We start from the raw sequence: 12,175 nt of genomic DNA, 5'->3' as shown, positions 1-12,175 counted from the left end.
TCTACTTCTTCTAGATTATTAAATTTTGACATATAATTTGCTGATCCTTTGTATTCTTGTGGTATCGGTTATAATGTCTCCTCTTTCATTATTGATTTTGTTTATTTGACTCTTGTCTTTTACTTGGTCAATCTAGCTAAAGCTTTTCTGTATTATTTATCTTTTCAAAGAATCAACTCTTAGTTTCATTGACTTTTCCTATTTTCTTTTTAATCTGTTTCATTTATTTCTACTCCAGTGTTTTATTCCCTCCTTCTACTAAGTTTGAGCTTTGTTTTTTCTTCTTTTTTTAGTTCCTTAAGGTGTAAAGTTAGGCTGTTTACTTGAGATTTTACTTGTCTCTTGAGGGAGGTATTTATTACTATGAATTTCTTTCTTTTTTTTTTTTTTTAGATTTTTTATTTATTCACTTGACAGAGATCACAAGTAGGCAGAGAAGCAGGCAGAGAGAGGAGAAGCAGGCTTCCCATTGAGCAGAGAACCTGATGTGAGGCTTGATCCCAGGACTCTGGGATCATGACCTGAGCCAAACACAGAGGCTTTAACCCACTGAGCCACCCAGGTGCCCTATCACTATGAATTTCTTTTCTTCTTCTTTTTTTTTTTTTAAGATTTGATTTATTTATTTGACAGAGATGACAGTAGGTGGGGGAGGGGGGAAAGCAGGCTCCCCGCTGAGCAGAGAACTTGATGTGGGGCTCGATCCCAGGACCCCGGGATCATGACCTGAGCAGAAAACAGAGGCTTTAACCCACTGAGCCACCCAGGCACCCCGCACTATGAATTTTTTTTTTTTTTTTTTTTTTAATTTTTCAGAGAGGGAGAGAGCGAGCACAGGCAGACAGAGAGGCAGCAGAGGCAGAGGGAGAAGCAGGCTCCCTGCCGAGCAAGGAGCCGGATGTGGTACTCGATCCCAGGATGCTGGGATCATGACCTGAGTCGAAGGCAGCCGCTTAACCGACTGAGCCACCCAGGCGTCCCCCGCACTATGAATTTTTTAAAACTTCTTTTGCTATGTGAGTTTTGCTATATTGTGTTTCCATTTTCATTTTTCTCGAGATTTTTAAAAAATTTCTCTATTGATTTCTCTGACTTGTTTGTTGTTCACAAAGATGTTTAATCTCCACATATTTGTGAATTTTTCAGTTTTCTTCTTGTAATTGGTTTCTAGTTTCATACCACATGGTTAAATGATAGGATTTCAGTCTTCTTAAATTTATTGAGTTGTTTTGTGGCTTAACATATGGTCTATCTTAGAGAATGTTTAATGTGAATCAGTGTTCTACTGCTTTTTGAATGGGATGTTCTGCATATATCTGTTAAGTCCATCTTGTCTAATGTGTCATTTAAGGCTAATATTTTCTTATTGATTTTTCTCTCTGAATGATCTTTCTGATGTAAGTGGCATAATAAAGTCCCCTTTAATATTGTAATGCTATTTCTCCCTTTAGCTCTGTTAATTTGCTTTGTATATTTAGATGCTCCTATGTTGGATGCATAAATATTTATAAATTTTATGTCCTCTTGTGGGATTGATCCCTTTATCATTTTGTAATACTCCTCTTTGTCTCTTATTACAGTCTTTGTTTCATATTCTATTTTGTCTGAAATAAATATAGCCACCCCAACCTTCTTTTTGTTTCCATTTTCATGGAATATTTTTTCCCATACTTTCACTTGCAGTCTGTGTGTGTCTTTACATCTGAAATGAGTCTCTTCTAAGCAATATATAGATGGGTCTGATTTTTTTTTAATCCATAGAATAGTAGTTCTTTATGCTTTATATCATGATTTTTAAAACATTATAGCATTTATAATTTTATTTCATCCTCATATCAAAACATACAGGCAATAGAGTTGAGAAAACATAGATGTTAGAGTCTGACGGATATTGAGCTATTTGCTTGCTGAATAATGGGATTTGTTACTCACACTCTCTGAACCTCAGCTTTCTCAACTATAAAATGGGGATAGTGATGGCAACTCTCCTAGAGGGATGGGTATGGCTTTGGTGTGTGTGAAAATCACCTGAAATAACATCACAGGTAGTTATTTAGTGATAATATCATTATTCTACAGATAAGAAGTGTAAGTCAGAGAAGTTAGGTAGCTTCCAAAGTTCATATACTTCTGTGAGGCAGGAATCAGATTTTGAACAGTCCCACAGACCTTTCCAAGATAAGGGTAGAAAAGGTCTTAAAGACCATCTGGGCATAAGTTTTTCAAATTTTTATTTTAAGTTTCAGTGAAAAACCTGGAAAACCCTAGAATGAGAATCAGATAAAGGTGAGGTTACTCTAGTTGAGGTGGTCCTGGTCTCTTCTCCGCTTTTAGACTCACGGTAACCTCTAAATGTTCTTTGATACCCTCCTAGGGTTCCTTGGAACACTGTTTGAGAATCTCTGGTCCAGCCCCCACCTCTCCTTTACAAATTAGGTATTAAATTGGGATTAAGAGAGATCATATTACTCTCCTAAGGTCACATAGCCGGTCTCCAGCAGAGGTGAGACTTAAGTCTTGTCGACAGAATCCAAGCTTAGTGCCCTCTCTTTTCTATGTCACCACCTCTGTGGGGCAAGGACACCTGACCCCACATGAGACAGTGCCATCTAGTGACATTAAATGGTTGCCCTTCATCCCAGGAATCATATGTGGGACTTAGCCTTATTCACATTCTCCAGTGCTCTCTTTTCCAGTTTGCACTCTGAAGGCTGAAAATAGGGAGCTTCATTTCCAGTTAATCTTGCCAACTGGGTTCCTGTCAGGCATCGTTGCTGTAAGACAGTTGTAAGAAGCTGGAAATCAGAAGGGGTAGAAGCCACCCTACTTCTGGTTTTGGAGCTGTGAACAACTGAGAGTGACTTTGCAGATTTTAGCAGCATTTGTGTTCCTGGGAGCAACACTCATGGAAACTATTCTATGTGGTCTTGTGGTAATCTCATTTTATACCTCATGGCATTTAAAGAAGCCTTTTGAAAGTATCAGCTACTTCCCCCAGCTAAGAAGAACCAAGGGAATATTTACACCATTTAATGATTTCACAGCTAGGAGGGAGAATACAGATATATTTTTTTCCTGTATTACATCTCCTTGGCCTACTTCTGATTTCAGCACTATGGCTCTGGACAGCTCCATGCCAACTAATAATGTTCTCAAAGCTTTGTGTCACTTCAGGTACTCCTAGAGGCTGATGCCAAAGCAGGGTTAGATGAACAAAAGGTTTATAAGGGGAAAATTCTGTGAAGCATAAAGGGGAAGAAGCAAAAGTAGGCAGGGAGTTCCTCAGACTACAGTATAATTCCAGGTAATCTCGGCCCGGGCAATGGGGAGTTCGTGTACAGAGATTGCCTTTTAGAGGATTCCTGCTTTGGGTAAGAATGATCTGGTTCCAGTGGCTCTTTCGTACTTTTGTTAGAGGGAAGCAACCAGGGACAGCATGGCTTTGGGGTGAGTGTTGTGGTAGATACGAGGATGCAATAACAGGAGATGACTTGCATCAGGTTCATTAAAGGATATCTGAGCAGTGAACCTCTATGTACAGCATGAATGGTCCCACAGCTTCTTTCTGCTTTTTTGCCCTTGAGGTTTCTCCAAACCTGGCGAGGTCCATGGAATTTTTACTTGCAGTCAGCCCAGAAGTGCAAGGGAGCTCATGCTTCTGGGGGACAGGGACTTAGGAGTAATTGTGCAGCTTTTACTCACACTGGCAGTGTTTTCCAAACCTTTAAAACCCATGCAGCTATTTATTAACCACCAAACTTCTCAGGATCTGCCACCTGTCCCAGGAGTCAGTTTACTTAAGACTTATCAATTTGGGGATCACTACTTCATTTCCTATATATGACAAACATATTTTACTTAACTTTTCTTTCTATACTTATATTCTAAAAAAGCAGTATGCTCTGGCTTCATGTGAAATTATATCACAATGTTTTCATACCAGTTCATCTTGAGAATTGCTACATTAGAAATATGGTGACTAGAGTGAACTTTCTCACCTTCATCCCTTTCTTTCCTTCCCTTGGTCTTACTGACAATAACAGCAAAGAAGTAAAATAATTCTATTAACCTGAGAATCTGTAGCGCCCTCTGCTGGTGCCCAGTCCCCTTGCTCTTAACCACCCTCCCATCAGACTTCCAGCTGCCTGCATCTACATTTTGTCACCTGACGACTTAACTTAGTCTGGTGGCAGAAGACATTTTTCCTAACTGTGGTGGGCAGGCCTGAGGCTCCAGGAAATTAACAGCCCCTGGGAGTAGGACTCAAGTAACAGATACTCCGGTTCTTTCAAATGTTTTTTCTACACCAGCTCCCATAGTGTCTCTGGGGGTGGCATTAAGCTCTGGTGACCTCCAGGAGTAAACTAGCTCAATAAAGAACCCTTCCATGTCCTACTTCTTCATTCCCTTAGCCAGCGGAAACAGTGATGCAGTGTTCCCGGACACCCATCTCATGAGAACTGATGGAAACATGGTAGAAAATTTAAAAATAATGTGCTCAAATCTTCTAATTCTAAGAATGACTCCTTCCTGGAAAGGGGCCTATGCCTCCTTTGGGACTTAGCAGGCCTAATGAGAGGTTATCCTCCATGTCTGTGTGTGAGTCTATGACTCCCTCCGTATCTGTGACAGAGTTGGTTGATGAGGACAGAAATGTATTTCTGCCTAACTCCTTCTAACTAGAATTTCAGGGCTTCCTAACTTCCTTCCCTGTCTATTAGTTAAATCTGCAACATAATCTAAAGCAGGCATAAACTTTTGTCCCCTAGAATCTCTCTCAAGATCCAGTGTGAAGGAGCAAGCTTTTGCTTAGGTGCCTGTAGGTAACAAATAGATTAGCCTCTCTGGGTGGTGGTGGTAGGCTAGGCTGGGTCTTCTGAAAGGTGATCACTGTATCACTATGAGCCTGTCTGAAATTTTTGAAAAATTTCTTCTATTATTAGCTATTTTGATGCTGATACACACACACACACACACACGTATACATGTATACACACATACATATATGTATACATGTATACACATACATGTATATGTGTGTGCTGCATGTGTGTGTGTGTGTGTGTGTGTGTGTGTGTGTGTGTGTGTTTTTCCTAAGTCTTGATCCAAATGGAGACAATTGAGTGTCAAACAAGAAGCCTGGGAATTGTGCAGGTGGAATATTTCTGAGCAGAATTAACCAAGAATCTTGGATGGAGGTGGAGATGCTGCCCTTCTGATGCCAGGAAGCCCCCAAGGACTTCTTTCTGCAGGATATATACCTGCTATGTCTATACCAAACCCTTCCAAGGGGGAGCCTGAGTGTTTTTTCTGTTACTGTTTGATATAATAAATTTCATCTTTAGGGAATGGGCATGATAGGTACCTCATAGTCCTAGGATATCTATAAATAATCATGGATTTTAAAAAATCATATGCATGCAGTAGAATAGAATAAAAATGAACAAACTGGTTCATTTGTGGGCTTTCAATCCTTGAAGGACATCATTCTTTGTGAAGCATCAGATTTTCAAGCTGTTTGTTTGCCTTTGACAGGCAAAGAGGCGGCATTCTCTGATCCTCTGAACGTCTCTGGGAGCTTAGGGCAGAGGTGGACATGGGGGTGTTCTGGGGACACCTCTCTTTGAGAAACTATGATTTAAAGGAACAAAGTGAGAGTCCAAATATGACCTTTATTGGAATGACCAGCGTCCCAGCTTAAAAAAAGAATCTCAAAGCCTAAAATCAGCCTCCTGGAGTGGGACTAAGGAGCTGCATTTAAAAAGCTCCTCCCTTCCCCGTGGCTCTCATCTAAACGAAAGTTTGAGGCTCTCTGCTCTAAATAGGAGAGGGTGCTGTGGGTGGACGAGAAAACCTCTTTTTAATTTTCTGATTCAAATATCCTGTCACATGTGTTCTGATTTCTCTCTCTCTCTCTCTCTTTTTTTTCTTTTCTGAAAACACAAAGCAGCCTATGGAATTAGAGGACACAAAAGCCAACAGCTTAAATAAAATCAAGGGGTTTTATATTAGAGGGCAGGAAATGTGACTCTTATTCAACATGTTGGCAGGGGTGTGGCCTTGGTTCTATTTTTCTAAGATATGGAAACATTATGGAGTAGAATTTAAAAAGCATATGAAAGTTGCAGCTGAAAGCAGGAGTCAAAAGAAACCTGAAGGCTGGGGGAAGTGTGAAGGAAGGAATGGCTGGCTTCCAGCTCTCCCCTGAATAGCCAGGTACATGCCTGCCCTGCTCCTCGGGCTGAGGTGCCTGCGGTGAGGGAGAGCAGCAGGACACGGGTGTTCACCGTACAGCTCTATTTCAGGTAGCGGAGGTAAGTTAGACTGAGGAAGCCCAGGGGCTCTCCTGTATGGGGGAAGGTTTCTCTTTGGGCAGCAAGAAGGCGCCATGAGCCTGCAGGGTAACAGAAGAGATCACCAACTGCCCGTTTTGTCTGATGCCTGCTCTACTCCACCCAACTTCTCCTTTGGGCTATAGGGGAATTCTATTAGAAAAACCAACATAGAAGGCAAAGTCTTTCTCAAGGATCCATGTGAGGATCAAGAACTTGGTGGCTGATCACTAGAGCCAAACCAGATCCCAGATTGGGGGCTTTCTAGTTCAGGGAATGTACAGCCCCAAAATGTACAAAGTAAACTTGCAGCCAAACACACCACTCCAGCCCCCAAATATGTATGATATATAACAAGAGATGTGAGATGTCATTACAGTGTTCCCTGTACTCAGAGCTTGGCATGCATCCTCATTCACGATTCCCTGAACCATATGAGGTGGTGCCTTACTTTGGGTTCTCTCCAAAGCAGACCCTGAGACAAAGACTCAGGTGATTTATTTGGGAGGTGGTCTCAGGAAGCATGATGATAGTGTGGGGGAGTGAGAGAGAAGGGAGAAAAATGGACGTGGGTGGGCATGAATGTGCAGGTTACATAGTGGGCACCTAGGGCTCTAGCCCTGTGAGGACTCTTTGAAAGAATCTCTGCCAGCCACATCCTCACTGGTTAAGGCTGCTTTTGGAGACTTAACTCTTGGGCAGTGGTGGCCTGCACCAAGTGTTCAGCTGAGCTCGTTGCTGTGGTTGGAGGATGCTGTCAGGAAGAAAGCCATGGACTTTGTGAAATCATCCCTAGGCAGCTTCCTGAGGAAGCCAAGCAGCTGTGAGTGGGACACTAAGCATCTGCTACAGGTACAAATCACATCCATTTAAAAGTAGGAAAAACAAAGACTTTAAGGAAGTCATGGTCCTGCTAAAGTCCTAAACCTTCTTGCACTTCTGTGGCATTCTTGGTGGCCATACCCAACCAGCAGGAGCCATCCCACAAGAGCCCCTATCTGCCTCATAGGGCTGGAGCCTAGAAGGGCATTGACTTCAGCATCCCTACGCTCCTCACCCAGGTCAAATGTCTCACCTGCCTCAAAATATAGTAGTACCTTTTCAACAGTACCTCCTGGGCCATTCCTCCCTCCTTGGGGTCTCAGAATAGAATGATAGATGTGGACCATGTGGAGGGGTCATGATGGCTGCCAAACCAGACCTGGACAGTGAAGAGACCATAACGAGAGTGGACAAAGAGCTGAGACCAACAGACCAGCGGCCAGCCCTTAACACCCTCCAGCTCAATCATCACTCACAAAGCCAGAATCCGCCCCTCCCTGCTTCCATGTGCACTTCCAACATCCGCTCGTTGGCTACCATCTTCCTGGGCCAGGCAGTCCGAGGTGGTTACTTTCACAGCATGATGGGGATAGAAAAGCACTTACTGCGGAGTCAGACAGATCTGGGCTCAGGATGAGGCTCCACAGCGTGGCAGCGGCTTCAGCAGTTACTTAGTTACTCAAAGCTCACTGATGGAAAACTGTTGGAGTTTGTCATCTGCAGACTCCATGTTACTGTGCTCCTTCTCGGGTTACTGAGAAGGTCAAATGAGCCAGGAACTCTCATATATATTAAGTATTCAATCAGTGTGAGATGTTGTTTTAATTGTTATCACTACTGAATTGCCTGGAGAAGGGAAGGGCATAGTGTCATTTGCCTTTGTTGGTGTTTCTTAAGGGTGGTCCCCACCCCCCCCATATTAAAGTTAACAGTTATGAAGTACACTAATTACTGCACTGAACCAGCACAGCTACATGGCCTCTGACCAGTGCCTGGTAGGTCTGGCCAGGCCACCTGGGTCCTCCATGTCTCTGAGGGCCTCATTGTTACCATTGCCAGCGGGGATTGAGGCTCACGGGGAGGTAAAGAAACCACTCAAGGTGCGAGGAAGCCGAAATGCACCGGGGTCAGGGAGGCATGCAGGTAGAGGCTGCTGCAGAATGAGCTCTCCCTCTGGAGAAACTCCTTTCCCAGGGTTTCCTTTTCTCCCTGGAGGTGCCCTCCAGGTGGCACAGCACGCCCTGCCTTCCCAGCCCCCATTCTTCTGCCCCAGAGGCTGTGTGCAGCCCTGTGAACTCCCTGCAGCCCAAGCAGACTCTGGAAAGCTGAGCAGGGCTGGGCGCTGGTTCCCCTGCCAGTGTCCCCACCCTGTGCCCAGGGCCCGTTCTTAGCACCCGTCTTGACTGGTGAAGTAGGTCACTCCAGGGGAGCTTCTGACTTCTAGAAGGAGTTATAGCCCGTCGGCAGATCATCGCACCCGTCACAGGCCTTTAAACCTCTTCACTGATTGCAAAGTGAAAGTCCTGGAGGACTCAGGCAGGGGGAAGAGCATGATCTCAGACACAGGAGCTGGGGTGGCCTTCTTTTTCCCAGGAGCTGCCGCTGGCTGCTTGAGTCCCAGAGCTGCACTGCATTCTCACAGGGCTTCTCTCTCTCCCTTCCCAAGGGTATTTTCTGTGTGACTTAGAATAAGTATTGGGTCATGTGGATGTTACCATGGCAACCGGTGTTTTAAATAAAAATAGTCCTACACCCCCGGTAGTCTGTCAGTGTGAAATACGCCTATAGGCAGTGAAAGGCTGTTGGCATCTGCATCCCTTCTATTCCCAGAAGCAGCCTCCTGGGTCCTCCCAGGCCCAGAGGGCAGAACCTGCAGCTCTGTACACAGAGGCGGGTCTCCTGGGTGGTTCAGGGGACAAGGCGGTAGCTTTTGCACTTGGATTTCCCCTGCTGGTGGGGGCCTCTGCCTGATGCTTCCTTCCCTCACCTCCACCAGCAGCGGAGGGGTGCTGCTGTTCTCGAAGTCTTTCTGGAGAGAAACAAACAGATTCAAAGAGGCTTTGTCTTGAGGTCTGCTTCTAGGGGAATATAAACTAAGACAAGGTTTTATGTGCAAGTAATTTGGGGGGAGGTGATCTAAGGAATCAGCGGTAGAATGGGGCAGTGAAGTAGGGAAGAGGGGGCAGCTGGTGAGGTTTCAGAAATGACCTCTGCAGACAAGGGGAGTTCAGGACAAGGGGTTGTTTCCTGAGGAACTTTGGGAGATCTTGTTACCCTCCCAAGGGGCAAGGACGGTGGTGGTTTTGTGCAGCGAATCTTCCTGTCTTTGGGTGACAGGAAGATTTTTTTGCTCCTCCCAGAGGCTTTAGCTCTACACTTGCAGCTTGACCTGTGAGCAGTCAAAACAAAAGCAAAACCCCACAAGTCCTTGGACTGAGAATCACAGGTTGTGGCAGGCAACAGCCTTCCACGTTTGAAGGTGAATCCCTACCTAAAGAAAATGGACAGGCACACCCTCACCTGCTGGGGCCCTCCTGGCCCAACTGTAAGCCTTCTTGCATGTTAATGAATATCCTCAACTCTCAAAAGTACTTTAGGGTTGGGGTAAGGAGCTTAATCTGAAAAGTTAGAGCATGGTGAAATAGCCTTTAAAGATCTTAATAAATCCTGAAACCTTTGAAAGGTTGCCAAAATTCCCGAGAGCCTAAGGATGCAATTGGTGCTGTCAGGAATGTCTTGCATCAGGGTGGGGAGTGGAGGGAGGGGTTAGGGAAGGGCTGCTTTTCTTTTGGAGGCAAGGGAGGCAGTTTAATGCCCAAGCAGGTGTTCTTGAAATAGTTTGAGTAGGTTCCTCTTGACTGCACATCTGATACTTTGGGGGAGATGAAAATGTTAAGATCAGGTACAATGATACTGAGCTCAAGAAACTCAAAACACTAAGGGAAGGAATGGTTGGTGGTTGGGCAGGAGTGGGGGGGTGGAGATATATAAGCAATGCGTTGCTTTTGAGCTCTTGGCATGATTTGCGGCAGTGTGGGCATCGCTTCTTTTGTTTGGTTCTATCAAAACTAACAGCCATGTTAGATCCATTCACTACAATACTACTACAATGGTAGATCCATTCACCTCCTGAAGACACCTTGGTCTTGCTTTGGATGAATGTCAGGGGTTCTGTTCATCAGTTAAAAAAATAAATAAATAAAGAGTTGAGGGGTGCCTGGGTGGCTCAGTGAGTTAAGCCTTTGCCTTCAGCTCAGATCATGATCTCAGGGTCCTGAGATCGAGCCCCACATCAAGCTCTCTGCTTCCCCCTCTCAACTCCCTCACCCCGCTCTGCCTGCCTCTCTGCCTGCTTGTGATCCCTCTCTCTGTCAAATAAATAAATAAAATCTTTAAAAAGAAAAGAAAAATAAAATGACGCATTGTGAAAATATCTTAAAAAAAAAAAATTGTTGATTTGCAAGGTGCTCCCCCACCTCCTGGGCCAATTAGACACATTTTCCCTGGAATTTGAACCTTAAGTAGGGTGTTACAAGGACTGAACTTTGACTGGAGCTTATTGATGTCAACAGTGGTGTCCTGAAAGAAAAAAAAAAAAGAGCTCATAATTCTTGGAGATTGTGAGCTACTGGGTCCCAATCCTTTTGGAGTCTGGTTCTTAATGGCTTTTCCTTAAATAACTGAGTATTCCATGGCATTCCAATAAGTTCTTGTTCCTTTTCCTATTGAATTAACTAAGGTCTATTTCTGCTGTTTGCAGTGGAAGGGCCCTGAGTGATCCTAATTTTTTTGGAGGGATTCCCCTGGGATTAAAAGACTAGGGACCCTCAGATGGAAACCTATGAAAACCTCTCTGTGTCGCTGCTATTTTGTGTAATAGGTCTATTCAGAAATAAGGGAGGAAGGGAAAGATGCCTTAGCGTCATTTTTTGAGAGGACCCACCTGAGAGGGAAGTAGGAATGAGAGAGGTTTTGGGAGTGTGGATGGGGAGAGTGGAGGGACAATGCCAGTGAAGGGTAAAAAGGGGAGAAAGCAGAATTGGGCAGGAGAACTTCCAACTGCCAGATAGGTCTGATGCAGTCTCAGCTGGTCTAGTGGGGAGCTCCTGAGCAAAGATTCCCCTCAGAGAAGTTTCAGGTTGCAAGGAAAGGGCTGGCCTTGGGGCTCTGCTGTGCTCAGCCACAGGCTGGGGGCTGCCTGAGCAGAGGCCGGTTTGGAGACTGAGACACAGCTGAAAGTGCAGCTCACTGTGCTCCTTGCCACGGAGCAGCAAGTTCTTTCTGGAAGCCGAGCTGAGCAGTACATCTCCATAGCTGCCTCAGAAACAAAAGCTGGCTACCTTTGCTGAGCACACCCTGTGGGCCAGGCACTTCTCCCATGTTATCTGCCTTGGGCCTTTCACCAATCCTGTGAGACTGGTGTTACTACCACTCCCACAGTTAATAACATGGAGACCTAGCCAGTTATTTACCCTGAGATAGCCCTGCTTGTGAGAGGCAGGCAGAGCTGCGATTTGAACCCAGGTCTGTGCAGCTTGAACACTCCCGGTTCCATTTCTGTGGGGGTGGTCATTAATTTAGCTGTCATAGTCCCCGTGATAAGGACTTGGGCTCTACAGCTGCAGTGGCTGCTCATTGTCCCCAAAGAATACATTCTATCTGGATAGTGTGTATGTTTAGGCACCTAGTATGTCATGAGTTCAAAATACAGCAGTTGATATCCTATGTGCCTAGTTTGAGTCCCCTTGAATCAGGCAGGTACTAGGACAAGGGGTTTATTTGAGAAGAGATCTCAAGAAGCAGGAGCTAATGGGAGGAGTAAGGGAGAGGAGGAGTATGAGCCAATAAAGGGGCATCAGTGAGTGGGTCAATATGTGCTTGAACCTGCTGGGGACAGTCTGAAGAACTGTACAGAATGTTGGGACCATTCTGACTTCTCTTCCTCACTGGTGGAAGACAGCCCCAGGGGCACTGTCTCCCTGCTGATCCCGGCCAATGTGGTCTGTGCAGAGGCCGAGCAG

The 12,175-nt window shown here is 44.9% G+C and overlaps 1 pseudogene; it reads right to left on the bottom strand.

Moving 5' to 3' along the window:
* LOC122910173 overlaps nucleotides 1–7,455 on the bottom strand; it is a 50,804-nt pseudogene extending 43,349 nt beyond the window's left edge.
* Between the last annotated feature and the right edge of the window lie 4,720 nt (nucleotides 7,456–12,175).

The sequence above is a fragment of the Neovison vison genome, chromosome 6, assembly GCF_020171115.1.
Source record: "Neovison vison isolate M4711 chromosome 6, ASM_NN_V1, whole genome shotgun sequence".
NCBI classification, from domain to species: Eukaryota; Metazoa; Chordata; class Mammalia; order Carnivora; family Mustelidae; genus Neogale; species Neogale vison.
This window is presented reverse-complemented; position numbering and strand designations above follow the sequence as displayed.